The sequence below is a fragment of the Lynx rufus genome, unplaced genomic scaffold (assembly GCF_022079265.1).
Source record: "Lynx rufus isolate CCGP_SWC_20201006 ecotype Redwood Valley unplaced genomic scaffold, mLynRuf1.p SCAF_12, whole genome shotgun sequence".
Taxonomy (NCBI): Eukaryota; Metazoa; Chordata; class Mammalia; order Carnivora; family Felidae; genus Lynx; species Lynx rufus.
In genome coordinates this window covers 52,664,371-52,682,372 of record NW_025814826.1, presented here as the reverse complement: position 1 = coordinate 52,682,372, position 18,002 = coordinate 52,664,371, and the positions used below count along the sequence as shown (strand labels likewise).

At 47.6% G+C, this 18,002-nt stretch overlaps 1 pseudogene; it reads left to right on the top strand.

The window, feature by feature from the left end:
• Nucleotides 1-2,139: 2,139 nt before the first annotated feature.
• On the top strand, nt 2,140-3,409 carry LOC124507563 (40S ribosomal protein SA-like; annotated as a pseudogene).
• Nucleotides 3,410-18,002: the final 14,593 nt, after the last annotated feature.

Sequence of the window (18,002 nt, the reverse complement as noted above, 5' to 3'; positions counted from 1 at the left end):
AGATGCTCTTGGTCGCTGTTCAGAGCCAAAGACTGTTTTCATGGTGGTTCCGTAATTCCCATACCTTCCGCCTAGACTGGTAAGGCAGCCAGGAAGCACATATTTCATGCAGGGTGGATGTTGTCAGCCAGTGTTGGTCTGGCAAGCCCTCTGTCCTCTCGGGCAATCCGAAGAGAGTCTGCCCAGATGCTGCCAAAGCCCCCGTGAGGCCCTGCTTGTCAAGTCATTGCCATTCATGTCGCCTGAAGGCATTTGGGGCAATTTCCATTTCCTTCCCTGAGGCCCAGTTTCTCTTTGATCTGACACATCTGGCTCTGGTCTCTAAACTCAACTCAAGGAGTAATTAATGCAAGCTCAAAGGAAGGGAAAAAGCCGAAGGGAGCTGTCTTCTACAGCCAGCTCAGTTCAAAGTGCTCGAGGACAACCTGAGCAGGATAGCTTTATGAGGTTCCAGAGCTATCATCACCCCAACTGCATTGGGAGCAGACAGGGTTGGCTCTGCTGCAAAACGAGCGTTTGCTTGTAATTGCTTAGGATGAAGGATTTGTTGCGGTGGGTGTAGCACAAACAGTCTGAGGACAGACTTCAACAATTCTTATAACTAAAGGCTATCGGATGAGACAGCACCACTCTTTTCCTCCGGCCCGTGGCTAAAGGTACGACAAGGAATGAAATGAATCAGGTAAAGGGCCCAACATTTACTGAGCACCTACTATGTGCCCGGTGCTTTGCGTACGTTAGTTAATCTGCGAAACAACTCTGAAATGAAAGTGTTATTTCTCACATTTTTTTTTTCCAGAGGACGATACCGAAGCTCATAGAATATCTGTCTAGTAAAATCTGATCTAGTAAGACCTGAATTATCACATGTATCCACAGCCTGGGCCACTTTCACCATCCCGTGCAAAATAAACACTAAGATTGAATAACGTGACCCTTGTATGTACAACGGAGACCGATCGGGGGCACTTGAACATGAACATGTCTGAATGAAATACAAACACTCATAAAATTGGATCTATAAATTCAAGACATTCTTTTTGTTATTTTTGGTGGGTCAGAGGGTGTGTGCTGAATTCTAAGCCAAAATGTGCCCAACGTGACATTCCTCAGTCTATGGAATGTGGCCCATGGATCAGAGCTGGGCCGTGTGGCCCATGGATCAGAGCTGGCTCACCACGTGCTTCCGACCAGGCCAGGAGGAAATACAGAAACTGAGCAGAAGCGTTCAGGAACGTTCACTGCAATTTGACATTCACGCCATTTTTGCTGTATTTTACAAAAGTATTGAGTACGATAGATTAGAAATTTAAATATCTGATCCTTCACCGCAGTCAGAGAAGCCTGTCAGAGCGTGCACATCTAGTCATGCATGAAGCCATTCGAACAAACGAATGTTATAAAAACAATATGTTTTGGATGTGCATATATAATCATTTGAATGTGTGCTTAAATCAGATCTATTCAAGCCTTCCTAACTCATCCTTGTGGTTCTTGCCAGAGTCCCGTTGCTTATTGTTCGGCGATAGTGTTTATTTGTTTAACTTTCCACGGGTTGGTGAAATCAGCATTCTATTTGCTATAGTCTCGGGGGAAAATCCCGATTCCTTAGCAGGCAAGGCACCTTCTCACCATTCTCTTCCATACTCTGCCTGGTCCAGGACGCTTACGCTGCCCGAAATGCCTCTTCCTTGTCTTTGTCTGTGAGCTCTATCTTCAGTCTTCGAGGCTCGACTCAAGCGACATCTCCTTGGAGCCTCCCTCCAACCCTCTGCCCAGCTTGGGTCATTTCACCTTGGATGCTCCCAGCGCACACTGCACAGGCCTGGCTCACGGTGCCCCCTGGCGTGGATTACATATCTCTTCCCTGTTCCACATCCTCTGCCGCCCTGTGCACCTGGCCTGAGACCCCTTCCTGCTTCGCGAATCAGACCAAAGGTCATCTCCTCCAGGAAACCTTTCCACACCGCAAATTAACAGGTTCTTTCATTCATTCATTCAACACAAATGTGTTGAGCACCTGGTATGCGCAAGATCTTGTGTTAGATTCTGGAGAAAGGTCCGTCACCCGACAGGACAAAGACCCCACATTCTAGAGGCAAGAGATATTAGAAAATGAAGCAAACAATAAATACAATCATGGCAGGTAGTGGGATGTTCTGTGAAGGAAGAAAAGCAGGGTGCCATGATGGAGCGTTGATGGGGGTGAGGAGGACTGCTCAGGGAGAAGTCACAGGGAGTTGGACGCGTGGGCCTGAAGGGTGAGAAGAAGCCAGCTGTTGTAAGGACAGGGACAAGTGTGTTGCAGACAGAGGGAAGAGCAAGGGCGAAGGCTGTTGGTGGGGAACACATTCGCTGTGTTGCAGGGACAGCCAGAGGCTGTGAGTCTGGGGCAGAGAGCAAGGAGGGGAGTAGGAGGAGGTGAAGTCAGAGAGGGAGGCAGGGGCCGGACCTCTAGGGCTCTCTCGGCCACGGCAAGATTAGAGTTTAGTTTAAATGCAGTGGGAATCCCTTTCCACGCTACCCAGGGAGGAGTCCATTCGGCGTTGTTCTGCATTCACGTTGTAACTTCCGGGAAACTTTCACCATCTCCGGAGCTCTTGATGTCCTGAAAATAAAGGAGGATGCTCTCAAATCTCTTGCAGCAGGAACCCACTTGGGTGGCACGGGCCTTGGCTTTCAAATGGAACGGTACGCCTACAGAAGGAAAAGTGAAGCTTGGGAGAAGCTGCTGCTCGCAGCTCCTGCCATTGTTGCCATTGAAAACCCAGCTGATGTCAGTATCGGGTCATCTGGGAATACTGGCCAGCGAGCTGGGCTGAAGTCTCCTGCTGCTGCTGGAGCCACTCCTATTCCCGGCCGCTTTGCTCCTGGAAACTTCACTAACCAGACCCGGGCAGCCTCCTGGGAGCCGAGACTTCTGTGTGGTCGTTCAGCCCAGGGCTGACCACCAGCCTCTCACAGAGGTGTCTTATGTTAACCTACCTACACACTGCTCTGTGTGACACAGACTCTCCTCTGTGCTACGTGGGCATCGCCATCCCTTGCAACCAGGGAGCTCACTCGGTGGGTCTGGTGGGGTGGGTGCTGTCCTGGGGAGCTCCGCGCATGCGTAGCACCATTTCCGGTGAACCCATAAGGAAGGTCGTGCCCCCTCTCTGAAGAGATCCTGAAGGGGTTGAAAAGGAAGAGCAGGCCACTGCCAAAAAGGCTGTGATCATGGAGGGATCTCAGGGTGAATGGACTGCTTCCGCTGCTGAGTTCACTGCTACTCAGCCTGAAGTCAGGCTGGTCTGAAGGCGTGCAGGTGCCCTTTGTGCCCACCCAGCAGTTCCCTCCTAAAGACTGGTCCGCAGCTTCCACTGTTCAGGCCACCGAATGGGTAGGAACAACCACCGAGTGGTCCTAAGCTGCTCTTTCACAAGGGCAAACGAAATGGAAATTAGGTTGATGGAAAACGAAGGTCTCTAAAAAAATTAAAACACAAAAGAAATTAAATGCGGTGGGAATCCACTAGAAGGTTTAAACAAAGGAGAGATGCAATCGGGTTTATCTCTTTCAAAGAACATTCTGGCTGGTGTGTCAGGGGGCAATGCTGAAGCACCACTTAGGAGGCAGCGACCGTGGTCCGGGTGAGAGATGACGGTGGCCTGGGCTGGGATAGCAGTGCTGGCAATGAGGACAGGAGGGAGGATTCAGGTTATGTTCTGGAAGCTGGGCTGACTGCTGAAATGAGTGATGTTTTGGGAGTTCTACTGGGTGTAATACTGCAAAGCTTGGGACACCTGGATGGCTCAGTGGGTTGAGCGTCCGACTCTTGATTTCAGCTCAGGTCATGGTTCATGAGTTGGAGCTCCACACTGGGCTCTGCACTGACAGCATGGAGCCTGCTTGGGACTCTCTCCCTCTCTCTCTGTCTGCCCCTCTCCTGCGTGCTCTCTCTCTCTCTCTTTCAAAAATAAATAAATAAACTTAAAAAAAACTACTACAAAATGTAATTGTAGGAATATTGGAGTTCTCTTCAGCTCTGAGTCTGGGCTTTACTAAAAGCCTTAAACAGAAAACATCCTAACTGCAAAAATGTCCACTGGGAGGGGCGCCTGGGTGGCGCAGTCGGTTAAGCGTCCGACTTCAGCCAGGTCACGATCTCGCGCTCCGGGAGTTTGAGCCCCGCGTCGGGCTCTGGGCTGATGGCTCGGAGCCCGGAGCCTGTTTCAGATTCTGTGTCTCCCTCTCTCTCTGCCCCTCCCCCGTTCATGCTCTGTCTCTGTCCCAAAAATATATAAACGTTGAAAAAAAAATTAAAAAAAAAATGTCCACTGGGAAAACAATGCAAATGTGATTATGTGCTAGCTGGAACGTAGGTGTTGGCATGTGAGTCTACAGGCATTTTCTGATCCAACATTGCCGTTATATCAGAGAAACAAAACAAAACATTAGCAGATAAGTGTCCAAGTTTTAAGTCCAAGAAGCAGCCCTGAGCCTCACCCCAGAGACTGTCCTCTTGGCTGACAATGAATGAATCAGATGCTTTGTTTGAGCCCCATAATTCTATCCTAATATTAACCAAGGAAAGGTGTCCAGAAGACAGAGTGACAGGTCTCTGGGCAAGGAAGTGTGTGACAGCCAAGGATTCGCTTTGCTGTTCAGTCCTTTGTTTTTCTCAGTATTCCAGAGCTCCCTAGGAATCTGGGGGAATCAAGATTTGAGTCAGCAGGACTCCAGAGTCTATGCAATAAACCTCAGGGACCAAATCAGTCGTGATTGTGCTCATTAACATGATGGATCCAGACACTGATAAGCAGGTGGGTGGCAGGCGAATGTGGGTACTAATCACATTTCACTCTCCTGTGCTTGAGTATATGCCCAGGGAGTAATCTGATCACAGCAATAGTAATCGCTTCAAAATGTATGGGCCATCCCAACGGATCAAACTTAACTTTTAAAATTGGGGCAGAAAAAAAAAAAAAAAAAAAAGAGGCTTAGCTGATGATGTCTATAATGGACAGTATGACAAATGCCCATTTTTCTATCTTAAAATGATGTTTAAAAAAGACTTCTTTCATCAAAATTCATCAGCGTGGTATTCACTGCAGAGGACGTTTTTGGAATACTGATGCATGCCGGCGAGCATATATTTTACACCTGCTGGGAGCTAGGTCTGGGGGTGGGGTAGGGAATGGAGAGATAAGTAGGATGCGGGAAGTGCCTGGAAAAGGTCAGTTGTTGGACTGATGGACCACTGGGTGAGGTCAATCTGGAGAAAATGGTAGGTGAGGTCAAACCTTCGATAATTGTTGTAAACAAAGGAAATGGAGAAGGAAGCCAACACTATGTCTGATCTACGTCCATAAACAACACTCACTTTGGGGCCAAATAGACTATGTTAGGAATCCCACCTATCCCGCCCACCAATGTTTGCACCTTGGGCAAGTCAGCCTAAACTCTCCAAGCCTCAGTTTGCCCATCCTTGAAATGGGGGAAATCATTATCTCCACAGTCTTAGTGAGAAATAAATGAGATGATGTATACTCAGTGTCTATAGACCTAGCACATAGTTGGTGCTCAGCACATGGTAGAAAATGATAATATAGTATCTCCCCTTATCCACAGGGGATGTGTTTCAAGACCCCCAGTGGATGCCCGAAACCATGGATAGTGTTGAACCCTCTATATACCCTGTTTTTTCCTATACATAGATATATACCTATGATGCAGTTTAATTTATAAATTAGACACAGTAAGAGATTAACATTAATACTAAAATAGAACAATGATAACAATACACAGATAAAGGAGACTAGGGCATAGATTCTTAGTGATTATTTTGCTCTACTAGAATTTCTTTTCTCTTTCTGATGAAAAGTCACTATATTGGGGGGTATCTCTGACTCTTCAGGCAAAAACAAGGCTTGGATGTATCTGTAAATATACTAGACAACTACTCCTATACCCATGCAATGTGATGGGTGGTAGCTAATTAGCTGAGCTACTGGGCCTGGGAGTGAATCACTATATTCTAAATAAATGGGACCAAATCAGATTAGGTATCAGGGCATGGTACCCTGGAGAATTAGGGTAGGTCTGCCTTGTAGGGGACCTTAGAAACCATCGAATTCAGCCTAATAGCAAAGTAGAGGAGACTGAAACCAAAGAGGTTTAGTAACTGTTCTGAGACTCTTAAGAGGCAGAGCTGAGGGGGCAACCCACCGGTCCATGGATTCCATTGTTCTCTCCTTTCCTGTTCCTTGTTTTCTGGAGGCTGTGAAGGCAGATGGCAGTGAATGATTCCGAAACACTGAGCTTACAAAGTCGGAGAAGAACTGAGTTTCTGAGCTCAACTCCTCTGCCTAACTGTGGGAAACCACCACTCATATTCCACTTGAAAACGATTCTGTAGGTCCCACTTTGGGACCTGAGGGGGAAAGCAGGAAGCATGGTCCTCAATCCGTGGTTCAACGTGCGAGCTTCAATGATGGATTCTAATTGGCTGGTTAGTTGGTTGACGGAACTCTCTCTCAAAGGTGGCTCTTATGAAATGAGGTTCAGATGCCAGAAATCTCTTGGTATAATTTGGAGAAAGAAATGAGAATCACAGACATAGAAAAATGTTGGAGTACAATTATCACATAAAAATTATTCCCTAAACGTATTTTCCGAGAGAATCAAAAAGAAACTCCTCTCGCCAAAGCTCGTGTAGTGCAGAAAGAATCAGTATCGCTGAAAAGTGGTCCAGTTGGGATTTGTGAAGACCGGGGATGATGCAGAAGGCACTGTAGCTGGTGGCCCTGTGTGCGTTGAGGATTTGGGAGGAGCGGTCACATAGCTGCCTTCAGCCCCCACAGGCAGCGGCTGGGCCATCAGCAGCTTGGCGGGGTGCTGCCCTAGTGGTCTGACCTTTGATGCACAGGGTGTCTAACCTGGCTGTGCCTCAGTTTCTTCTTTTGTAAAACAAAGCCACATCTCTCAAATTTTGCTGGGAGATGATATATGTAAAGTACTCACCATGGCACTTGGCTCATAACAACTTCTAGATAAATGGTAGCTATTATTAGCCGTCATTAAGGGATTCTAGGGGTTCTCTCTCCTAACAGTAAGTTAGGAGATAAGGGGAGGCTTATTTTTGCTTCCCCTTCAGTCCCTCCCATCCCCTCTCTCCTCCTCTCCTCTGCCTCCCTTTCCACTTTTAAGGATCCTTGTGAGTACATTGGGCCCACCCAGATTACTTGGATAATCTCCTGCTTTTAAAGCCATGAGATTTTACGTTCACCCCACCAGCAGCAATCTGAATTCCCTTTTTCCGGGGAACCTAACATTGTCATAGATTCTGGGGGTCGGGGGGGTGGATGTGGTGAGGGGGCATTATTTTGTTTGCCGTGCGCACCGACGAGGTGCACTGCTTTAGGCAAATCTCTTAACTCTTTAATTCTCAGTTCTCCCACCCGTCCTGCTGCAAGGATTAAATGAGACAAACGCGCCTTGGGCCCTTAACACAGCGTCTAGCACATATAAGTGCTCAGCCTGTAGTGTTCTCTTTCCTTTGTCAAAAAGAAACACATACACCCTGGAGTTCTGTAGAACTCCGGAGCCTGTATCGTATCCTGAACAACAGTGCCCTAAAATGCTTCTTATGGCTACATTCTGGCCTGCCTTTTTTTTTTTTTTTTAAGTGGGCTCTACCCCCAATGTGGGGCTTGAACTCACAACCCCTAGATCAAGAGTTGCGTGTTCTACCGACTGAGCCGGCCAGGCACCCCCGACCGGGCATTCACAACGGAGGGGCAGCAAAGGCCTAGAGCCTGCCTGGTGCCTGGTCACATGCTCCTTCCCTGCTCTCTGGGCACCCCAGGCACACCGCCCTCGAGGTTTTTGGCGCTTGGCAGTGATTGACCAGGGAAGGAAGTACTCTCTCGGTGTCCCCGGGGGGACAGATGAATCATTGAGTGTGGGCCTGGCAAACAGTTCATTCTTCTATGAATGGTGACAGATATTCAAAAGGAAATGGCGTTCAGTGCCCAGCAACTTGCCTTGGACACAAAGAAAACTACCAGAGAGAGATATTTATTGTTCCGGGTGCCCTCACATTCCTGATGTCCCTTGAGCTGGGACATGCGGAGGGAGGCCACTCTCAGTAGGCGGCTGGGGAAATTGAGGACTGAGGGTAGGTGACTTGACCACGGTGCCACAGCTTACCCGGGTCTGGCATTCTGACTTCCACCCCTGGGGCCTCTCCCCCTGTGCCCAGCCTTACCATATGTAGCCTTCCCCCAGCCACTGAACAGCTAAGGATGTCACTTACATGACACCCCTTCTCCACTTTGCCTCCTCCTCTGTCCTGACCTCCAAGCAGAGGAGGTCGTTGCCACAGAGCGGCCCTGACCGTGAACCTGGGTAGCATCCCTTCCTCCCTAGCCTGGCGCTTGCCCGCACTCCATTTGGTACTTAGTACTTACTCTCTTACCGGTGGCTGTCCCCGGTTCGATTCTGCTCTCTCCTAATTCCTTGGAGAACTGAATTCTTGCAAAGAGGACAAAGAAGTAGGCACCCCTCCGTTTCATTGGTTCTCACCTGGGGCAGGATCCTCCCCTGTTCCCAGAAACCCTGTGAAAGTCGTGGGGGGTGGGTTTGGGGTATTACATTGGCTTGAGGGGGTCTCTGGCATTCTGTGTGTGTGGGGGGGGGGGGGGTTGCTGATTGTCCTGCAAGGCGCCTGCAGTTCGATCACCACATGACAGCAAAGAACCATCTCAAACAATGCCAACAGTGCCCTCCTGAGCCACCCAGCTCTAAATTGGACACTCAGCTCTTGTTTGGACTGTTAGAACTCCCTTATTTGATGATGATGTGATTTAGAACTCTTCCTCGGGTGACCAAAGCTGTTAAAGTTAAGAAGAGCCTCTTTTCCCATTAAAATGTAATGACTGATTCCACAGCTCGTTACTGGGTAGCATGGGGGGGACAGAGAAATGGGGTGACAATGGCCGTCAGGAGCGCTGGTTCTGAAGCTGCCTGGTCTATACTGTGGCTTTGCCGTTTACTAGCTTTATGATCTTGGCAGCTCAGTCTCTCTGTGCCTCAGCCCTTACTTTTTGTTAAATTAGAGACAAATATAGCTACCCCGTTTTGCTATGCCTGGCCCAAAGTAAGAGTTATTAAATCACTGCCATGTGTGACCTGGGGCAGGGTATTTCTCAGCTCTGTGTCTGTCTCTTCTCGTGTGAATAGGGATAATAATGCCTACTTCAAAGTGTTTTTGTAAGACCCAAGGAGAAAACACACGAGGAGGGCTAACTATAACACAGATCATGCTCATAACAACCTCGTGAAGGTGTTACCCCCATTTTACAGGTAAGGAAACTGAGGCTTCAATAGAGGTTAAGTAACTCAGCCACAGGTACACTGCTATCTGGGATTTGAGCCAAGGCTGCCCGGTTCTAGATTCACTGTGTCCAACCACCATAACCATTAGCTGCTTTTCTCTAGGCAGCACCCAGAGCAATGCGTAGTAGCTTGCGAGCATCCCTGGCTGGCAAAGAGACAATGCTGACCTTTAGCGGTGCCCCCCAGGCAGCCAGACGCAGGATTCCCAGCTCTCTTCCCAGAGCAACAATGCTGTGCGAGAGAATGGCTGGGAATTCAGAAACCTGGAGTCTGGTTCTCGCTCTGTTGTTTCCCTGGCCTCCGTGGGCAGGTCGGGCAACCACACAGGGCCTTAGTTTCCTTTAGGAGAACGAGGCAAGGGTGCAGAGATGTTCCTGTGATAACGGGAAGCTGGAGAAGGGGTGTGCCTCGGGGTCCGACTGTCTCTGTTAGCAGGAACATCCCCCTGGGATGTCGTCATAATGTGACTCGCAACGGAGCCAGTTTGGGGCTAAACCCTGGTTTCTCCTTGGACCGTGCACAGATAGGAGTGGGCTCCTGAAACCACAAAGGGAATCAGTGTGATACAGGGGTGCCCTCGCGAGGACCGGGCCGCAGAGGATGAGTATTTAAAAAGGCTAGTGGAAAGCACTACCGTGGAAGTGCAAGGAAGTTCACACTCCTGGTCTTCCTCTGGCCCCACATCAACCGTGATGAAGAGTGTTGTGGGGCTGGTGGTGGTAAGGGACACTGGCGATCGGATTAAGGCAACGTGGCCAAGACTCAGAGTCAGACAGATGTGGGGCTAGGTCCCAACTCTGACACTTAGGAAGGGCTGAATGCCCTCCAATGAGATGTCTAACTCACTGTGCCTCAGTTTCTTCTTTTGTAAAATAAGGCCATATCCCTCAAAATTTGCTGAAAGATGATACGTGTAAAGTGCTCCCCACAGTGCGTGGCTCGTGACCACCTCCAGGTAAATGGTAGCTGTTATTGGCTTATTGGTTGTAATTATAGGATTATAATGGCTGAACATTAAGGAGATTAAGAGGAGGCTTATTCTTCCTTTCACCTCAGTCCCTCCCATGTACAGGTTTTATGTTATCATTTTAAGCCCACAAGTACGCCCCGGGCCACAGTGACCTATCTTCCAGTATCAGGGATGGCCCAGTCCTGAGGCCAGACAGTTTCACACCTGCCTCAGGGGCCCTGGGACCAGAGGGGAGGTTTCCCCCTTGGAGTGGAGTTGGGTGGAGGGAGGGAAGGGGGAATTCCCCGTGCTCTGGAAGGTCAGCTTGTTCAGCGGGGGAAGTGATTCTCAAACTTCAGCAGGCATCAGAGCCACCTGGAAGGCTGGGTCAAACACAGCCCGCTGGGCCCTACTCTGGCATCGCAGATTCAGGAGGTCTGGGGTGGAGGCAGAGAATGCATTTCTACCAAGCTCCTGGGCTGGGGCTTCTCACTACGCAATGTGGACCCTTGTAAGAATGGAAGCATATTAAATTAACACTATCGATGTGGTGGGATGGCAAAAAATGTCCATGCTACTGATTGGAGGGTTGCACTTGGAGAATTGCTGAGTTAGAGCAGTTGAGGTGGGGGCAGATCTGGATTTCTCTTTCTTGGAGACAGTGGTTTGTTTTCTCTGAGTCACCTAAAGGGTCTCCGTGGGTTCTTCTAGTAACTACCACCGTCGAGTAGCCAAGATTGGGAATGGGATCTGACACTGCGCTCAAATACACACTTTGAAGAATGGACCACTTCTGGTTTCATGGTGGCTGTTGGCAGGTTGGGATGACCTGATGCTGAGGTCTGGACAACCTGGTGACTTGGCCAGGTGCACTGCTCCCTCAGATCTGCACACTGCCTGTTGTCCCCAGCACATGGCATGCGATGTCACTTGTCAGCTTAGCGTCAGATGTCAGTGTTGTTCTGATGTTCCATTCCTGTCACCTCCTGTCCCAGGCTCAACCACCTGACATAGCTGGGCACTTCTGGATATCTTCAGTAGAGATAACTCTGACTGTCCCGCATCACCTCCCCGCCCCATCCCTCTGGCTGGTGTGCCAGTCAGCGTGAGAGGACGGCGGTGTTTTTCCATATACCTCTCCGGCTGCCTTATTGTAGGTACTGAGCCATTTCAGCAATAGAGATTCATTTCATGAGAGCGCGATGTGACGTCCAAGTAAACGTCAGGCACAAGGGAAGATTTCCATCATGTGGAGCAGAATTGTAACCCTTCACACTTATAGCAGACCCTCGGCTCTGGAGCTCTGCACGCAGCTCTGCCATCAGCCAGCACAGTAGGGCTCTGCCTCTGGCGGTTTCTGCAGAATCGCAGATAAGCTGTTCCCATTTTTCTTCCGGCACTGCGGAGAAATGACAAAAATCCAGGGCCAGAGTGCACAGACTAAATAGAACTGGCAAAGATCTGAGAGCTCATAGAGCCAGAGGGTGGCAAATAAGTTTTATTTTGTATAAATTGCTACTGATTGCGTGACTCAATTCGAGCTCTGGGAGAAATGGAGCCTTGATCATATAGTCATATCTGCCTTGGGCAGAGGATGGGAGGGTGGCCACTGGTGGCTCATATATTGCCATCACTGACCCCGCTCAGTTCTGTTTATGGAACAGGAAACTCGGTCCCAATAAAATGAAAGGAACTTTCCCAGTTCACCTAACTTGTTAGCGGTAGATTCAAAAAGAGGAGCCAGGTTTTTGACAGTAGTTCAAATACATGTCCATTCTCATAGGAAGAGAGACTTTGGAAATAAGTAAGCCCGAGTTCAAATCCCCAACCCGTCATTTATCAGCTGTGTGACCCTGGGCTGTCACTTAATGTCTCTGTGCTTCGGTTTCCTCCTTTGGAAATGGAATAAAAACACCCACGTCCTTATTGGGAGAGTTAAATGTGACAACAGTACGCATTTACAACGGTAACTTGAATGTGTAGTTCAAGGTCTTATGCATAAATGTTTAATTTCTTTCCTTTTTCCAACAGAAACTGATATGCATTATTAGGATGACATCTTTGGGGGCAGTTTGCACACCACAGCAGTCATTTAATTGTGTAATTATAGGTCTGGTTTGTTCCCTTGTGAACTCAGGGTTTGGGATCAGATTATCTTCAAGATTCCTCCAGCTTAAAAATTGCTATGACTATAAATAATAACTTTAAAGGATTTTCTTTAGTTATTTCTATGAGTGGGTACTCGGTAAATGAGCCCTGGAGGATTTTCTGGAGTCAAACCAAGGTCTGTGCAGGTGCAGAGCATTCTAATCTCTTCTTTGTTGTGCAGCTCGTGGCCTGAAACCTGGGTACATCACACTCCATCGTACTAATGATTTTCCTTCCCAGCTGCCTGCCGGGGACATGAGCCTTGCAAGGACGGGAACTGGTCTGATCACTGCAGTGTCCCAGCACCCCACATAGCCTGGGTGGTCAGCCTAAGGTGGCTGACTTTATCTCTAGTGTTTTTTTTTCTTTTCAATTTTTTACTTAAATTCTAGTTAGTTAACATCCAGTGCGATAATGGTTTCAGGTGTAGAATGTAGTGATTCATCACTTACATACAACACGCGGTGCTTATCATAATAAATGCCCTCCTGAATCCCCATCACCCATCTAGCCCACCCTCCCCCCCCACCTCCCTCCATCAATCCTCAGTTTGTTCTCTATTTTTAAGAGTCTCATATAGTTTATTTCCTAGGGGTTGAGGAGAGGTGTCCAAGGCTTAGCCATGCCTAAGGACTGGAACTTGCAAAGCCCGGAACTAAGTTAGTCTGGACCTCTGGGACTCTAGCCCCATTACTTGCTCTCGCAGCCTCTTGACTTTTCCATACATGAAACAGGGAAGCTGCTAAGTGACCCTCTGTCCTTGAGGCAGGAGCCAAACAGGCAATCTGGAAAGGCTGCTGCCTCTTTGGCAGGGAACTGGATGGAGCCACAAGACATTGGTATGAACAGCTGTACCTCCTCTGAGAGCCATTCCAGGTTAACCAAAGCATTCTGCCCGTAGGAGGAAGGCAGGGAGTGAGGAGAGAATGAGACCCAGAGAGCTGGGCTCAAGTGAGATTTATAAATAGGAACATGGAAACTCACGGAAGAAGCCAGGCGAGGCAGAGGAGACTGGGCAAGTCTCAGGGAGACCACTCTAAGACGTAAATAACTAACGAGAGAGAAGCCAGAGTTCTTGGAGACTTTTTGAAGGCCATTATGCAACTGTTTGCCCAGACTAGGATCACAAGCACCAAGAGGGATGGAAGAAAGCTATGGTGCTTACGCTGTTCCTTCCTTTATTTAGGCAACACTTACTCCTTTTCCGTGTACATGTGACAGTGCTAGATACAGGGGAAAGAATCATTATTAAGGCATTGTCTCTGTTTCTAGATTGCAGAGACAAAGACACATAAATCGCTTAGAGAGGCAGTTGTAATTATCCCTATGCCACGCATGCCCCACTTTGTATTATATTGTGTTTCTCATGGTGAACATCATTTTTTCTGCCCAGAACCCCTCCGCTCCTCCTTGGAAACGCATCCCCTTCTTTTGGAAGTACTGTCTCCAGCCTATCCTAATCTGAATGAGAGCTGTATGTCTCAACCTCCCCGACCCTAGGAGTCAGGGGAATGTCACCGATTCAAGTCAGGGAAGTCAGAGCTCTTCCCTGGGATGGCTCTAACTGGAGCTAGGAGAACAGAAGCGCCCTTTCTCTCCGGAAGGAAGTTACAATGGGAGCCACAGCTGCAGAGACAAGTTTCCCACCCAGGAAAGGTAGGCAGTTGAGAGAGTAAAAGTGACACAGGGAGAAGCAGAGATAGGACACGTGCACACACATATACACACACATGCACACACGCATACACACATAGGCACGCACTTGTACACGCATATATACACACACAGAAAGAGGTTGAGAAGGAGGAGAGGTGGGCAGACGAGGGCATTTGAGTCCCTGGTTTTACCTTCTGCCCTACTTCTCCAGTGGTTTAGAAATACCAGCAAAGAGCCTCCCTTTTTTTGTTGCAACCAGCTCCAATTCAGTGTCTGTCACTTAAAATAGGGGCACCTGACTAACATATGGGCTCTCTCAGGAAGAAAGGGAAGGCAATGACAGTAAATATGAGAGTTGGGCAAATGATCTCGCTTAATTCCCAAAATGACCTATGAGGTAAACCCATTTTTATGGTTAAAAAGAGGCAGAGGTTAAATAAGTTGCTGAGGGTCACAGAGCTAATAAGTGACCTCTACGCAGCAGGGGGTATGAGCTCTGGGGTGTGGAGGCAATCAAGGTGAATGCTTTCCTTGCGTTCAAGTGGTTCACAGGATTAAGCAGCAAACACATATGTTTGTACCTTATGGTAGGATTTTGAAAAATGAAGGAAAAATGGTAGAGAAAATTATTGACTTACACCAAAGCCTAACAGATGGGAAGGAGCTGACCACAGGAGGGAGGGAAGGGACTTGGCTCTCTCTCTCTCTTTCTCTCTCTCTCTTTCCCTGCACGAGCTGTGCACAGGTGTGCACACACACAATTTCATTTTTAAGTTGTTCGAGAGTAAGCTGAAGTCACGATGCCCCCTTACTCCTACATATTTCAGCACGTATTTCCTAAAAATAAGAATTATTCTCTTGCAGAATCACAGTAAAAATAATCACTATCTGAAAATTAAAATTGATACAATATTATCATCCAGTGTATAGTTCTTATTCATTTAGCTATCTAGCTAGCTTATTTTCACCAGCTGTCCCAATCATTTCCTTTATAGAGAAAGTACATCGTGGGTCATGTGTCGCATTCAGTGGTCATGTCTCCTTAACCTCCTGTAATCTCAAACATTTAGTTCTTTCTTATGTCATTCGTGACATTGACATTTTTGAATAGTATGGGTCATTTAGTCTAAACCTCTCATTGTTGGGTGGGTTTATCCAATGTTTTCTGGAGCTTAGATTCAGGTTCTAGACTTTTGGCGGGAATATACAGAAGTACATTGTGTTCTGTTTAGCGAATGGTCTCAGGAGGCCCATGACGTCTATTTCTCCCACTAGTGGTGACATTAATTTGGTGAAGGTGCTGTCGTTTTGCTACTATAAAGTTACTCTTTTTCGCCTTTGTGATGAATAATTATCTTTGGGGGAGGTTCTTCTTAAAGCCTCCCCCGGCCAGTTTCAACGTCCATGTCAATAGCTGCCCAAATCCATTATGACGATAGTTGCCCAATGGTGGGTTTCTATTTCCAGCATTCCTTCCACACTCACTAGCTGGCTTTCTAATTTAAGAAGCATATTCCCCTTCTTTCCCAATTTTTTAAATTTATATCGGGATGGACCTGTGGATTCTTATTTTATTCTACGGCTTAATAATACATTACTACCACTATTTATGGTAATATTCCAACTCTCCCAGGTTTGGCCAGAAGTGGCCCCTTCAAGCTGCCTTCTGTGTCATTTTGATAGATTCCCATTGTTCCTCAAAAACTTGTTTACTCTCTGGCCCATTGAGATGTTGTAGGTTGACAACAGCCACAGCACAATAGGAGCATCAGGACAGTGGTAGCTTTCCCCAAACTTCTTGTTCCTGAGTCTCTCCCTTTCCCCTCCCTCCCTGCCCCACGGCGGGATGTTCTGGGAAACTGAACAAAGTTCGTAAAATGGGGCTCCAGGTTTCTGACTCTTTGGCCAGAGATCTATCAACCAGCCCTCTGTGTCATCCAAGGGCCCCTCAGTCCAGGATGAGGTCATTGTTGGGACATTATGACATGCCACACACGCCCATCCTGCCCCTGCTGCCTGGATTTTCAAAGGCTTTGAGACAAAGTCTCTGTCACTCTCTCCTCTGTCTCTCTCTCTCTCAAAAAAAAAATATGTTTTAGGGGCACCTGGGTGGCTCCACGGGTTAAGCATCCGACTTTGGCTCAGGTCATGATCTCACGGTCCGTAAGTTTGAGCCCCGCGTCGGGCTCTGTGCTGACAGCTCGGAGCCTGGAGCCTGTTTCTGATTCTGTGTCTCCCTCTCTCTCTGCCCCTCCCCCACCCATGCTCTGTCTCTCTTTCAAAAATAAATAAAAACATTTAAAAAAATATGTTTTAAATAATATGCATGTATTAGTTTGAAAAATAACATGCCAGTGATATGGTCACAACTGCAATTTTTAAAAATGAAAGGTTAATAGTGATTATCATTAGCTCTATGGATAATCTTTCTTCTTTCTGCTTTTCTCTGTTTTCACTTATTTCTACCGTGAGGATGCATTACATTTTAATGCAAACATATCCATGTCCTAATTCCTGGAATCCATGTATGTTACCTTATATGGCAGAAAAGGGCTTTGCAGATGTGATGAAGGATCTTGAGCTGGGGAGATGACCCTGAATACCTGGATGGGCCCTAACTGCAATGACATGGGTGCCTATCACCAGGAAGCAGAGAGAGATTTGACTACAGAAGAGGAGAAGGCAATGTGACGGAGGCAGAGGTCCGGAAGGTGCCACCACAAGCCACAGGATGCAGGCAGCTGCCAGGAGCTAAAATGAGTGAAGAGCAGGTTCTCGCCTGGAATCTCAAGAAAGAAGCAACCCTACCAACATCTTCATTTTACCCTCGGAAGACTCACTTTGGAATTCTGGTCTTCCGAACTTTAAGAGGATAAATTTCTGTTGTCCTAGACCATCGAGTTTGTGGTAATTTGTTACAGTGGCAACAGGAAACTAGTAGAATGTTCCAGCTGAGCTGGGCAGCTTAGGCTCGGAAACGTCCCACAGGAAACTAGCAGTCTGTGGGAAGGCAGGAAGGGAATTAAGAACTGATGGGAGAACATGAAGCCCTAACAATAATAAGGTTGGAAAACACCTGGGTTGGAGTTTGATCCAAAAGAGTTTGGCTTTTGTCTGTTTATTTTGTAAATGAGGACATTGAGGCTCAAAATGGGACAGTGACTTGCCTGAGGTCACAGAGTAAGTGACAAAGTAGAGGGTAGAGCTTGGGCCCATTGGGCTCCGCCTTGTGTGATGGAGTAAAGAAGATACTCTTTTCCTTTGGTTGCCAAGGCAACCCTAGCAAGGGTAGGGAGTCTGCCTTCCCTCCTTTCTTGTTGTTTAGGTCCTTTCTTATTTCAGAGACCATTCCCCACTGCTATCCAGGGTTTCTCTGGTGGCCTCTGTGTAAAACTCGTAGTGTTATAGAGGTTAGAAACCCTAGTTCAAGCAAAGGGAGAATTAATTGGCTCATAATTAGATAGTCCAAGGGATTCTGTGGCTTCAGGTATGGCTGGATCCAGGTGTTCCACAGTTCCATCTCTCTCTTTCCATCATCACTCCTTTTCTGATCCCAGCTTTGTTTCATTCTCAAACTCTCCCCTCATGGTGAAAACAGACTCCAGCAAGTCAGGGTTTAATTGGTTATTACCGCTCTGAGTGATCTTAGAGAAACAGGTCCTCTCTCTCCCAGTACCCCTTTATCAAATCTTATGGGAGGATACTATTTGGTCTTGCATGAGACACAGCCCTCCCTGAACCAATCCCAGTGGTCTGGAGAGTTCTGTGTTCTGATTAGATGAGCCCAGGTCACTTGTCCATCCCTTTGGGATGGCATGGGGGTGGGATACAGGGTACACAGAATTTATTCAAACAGCAAAGGAAGATA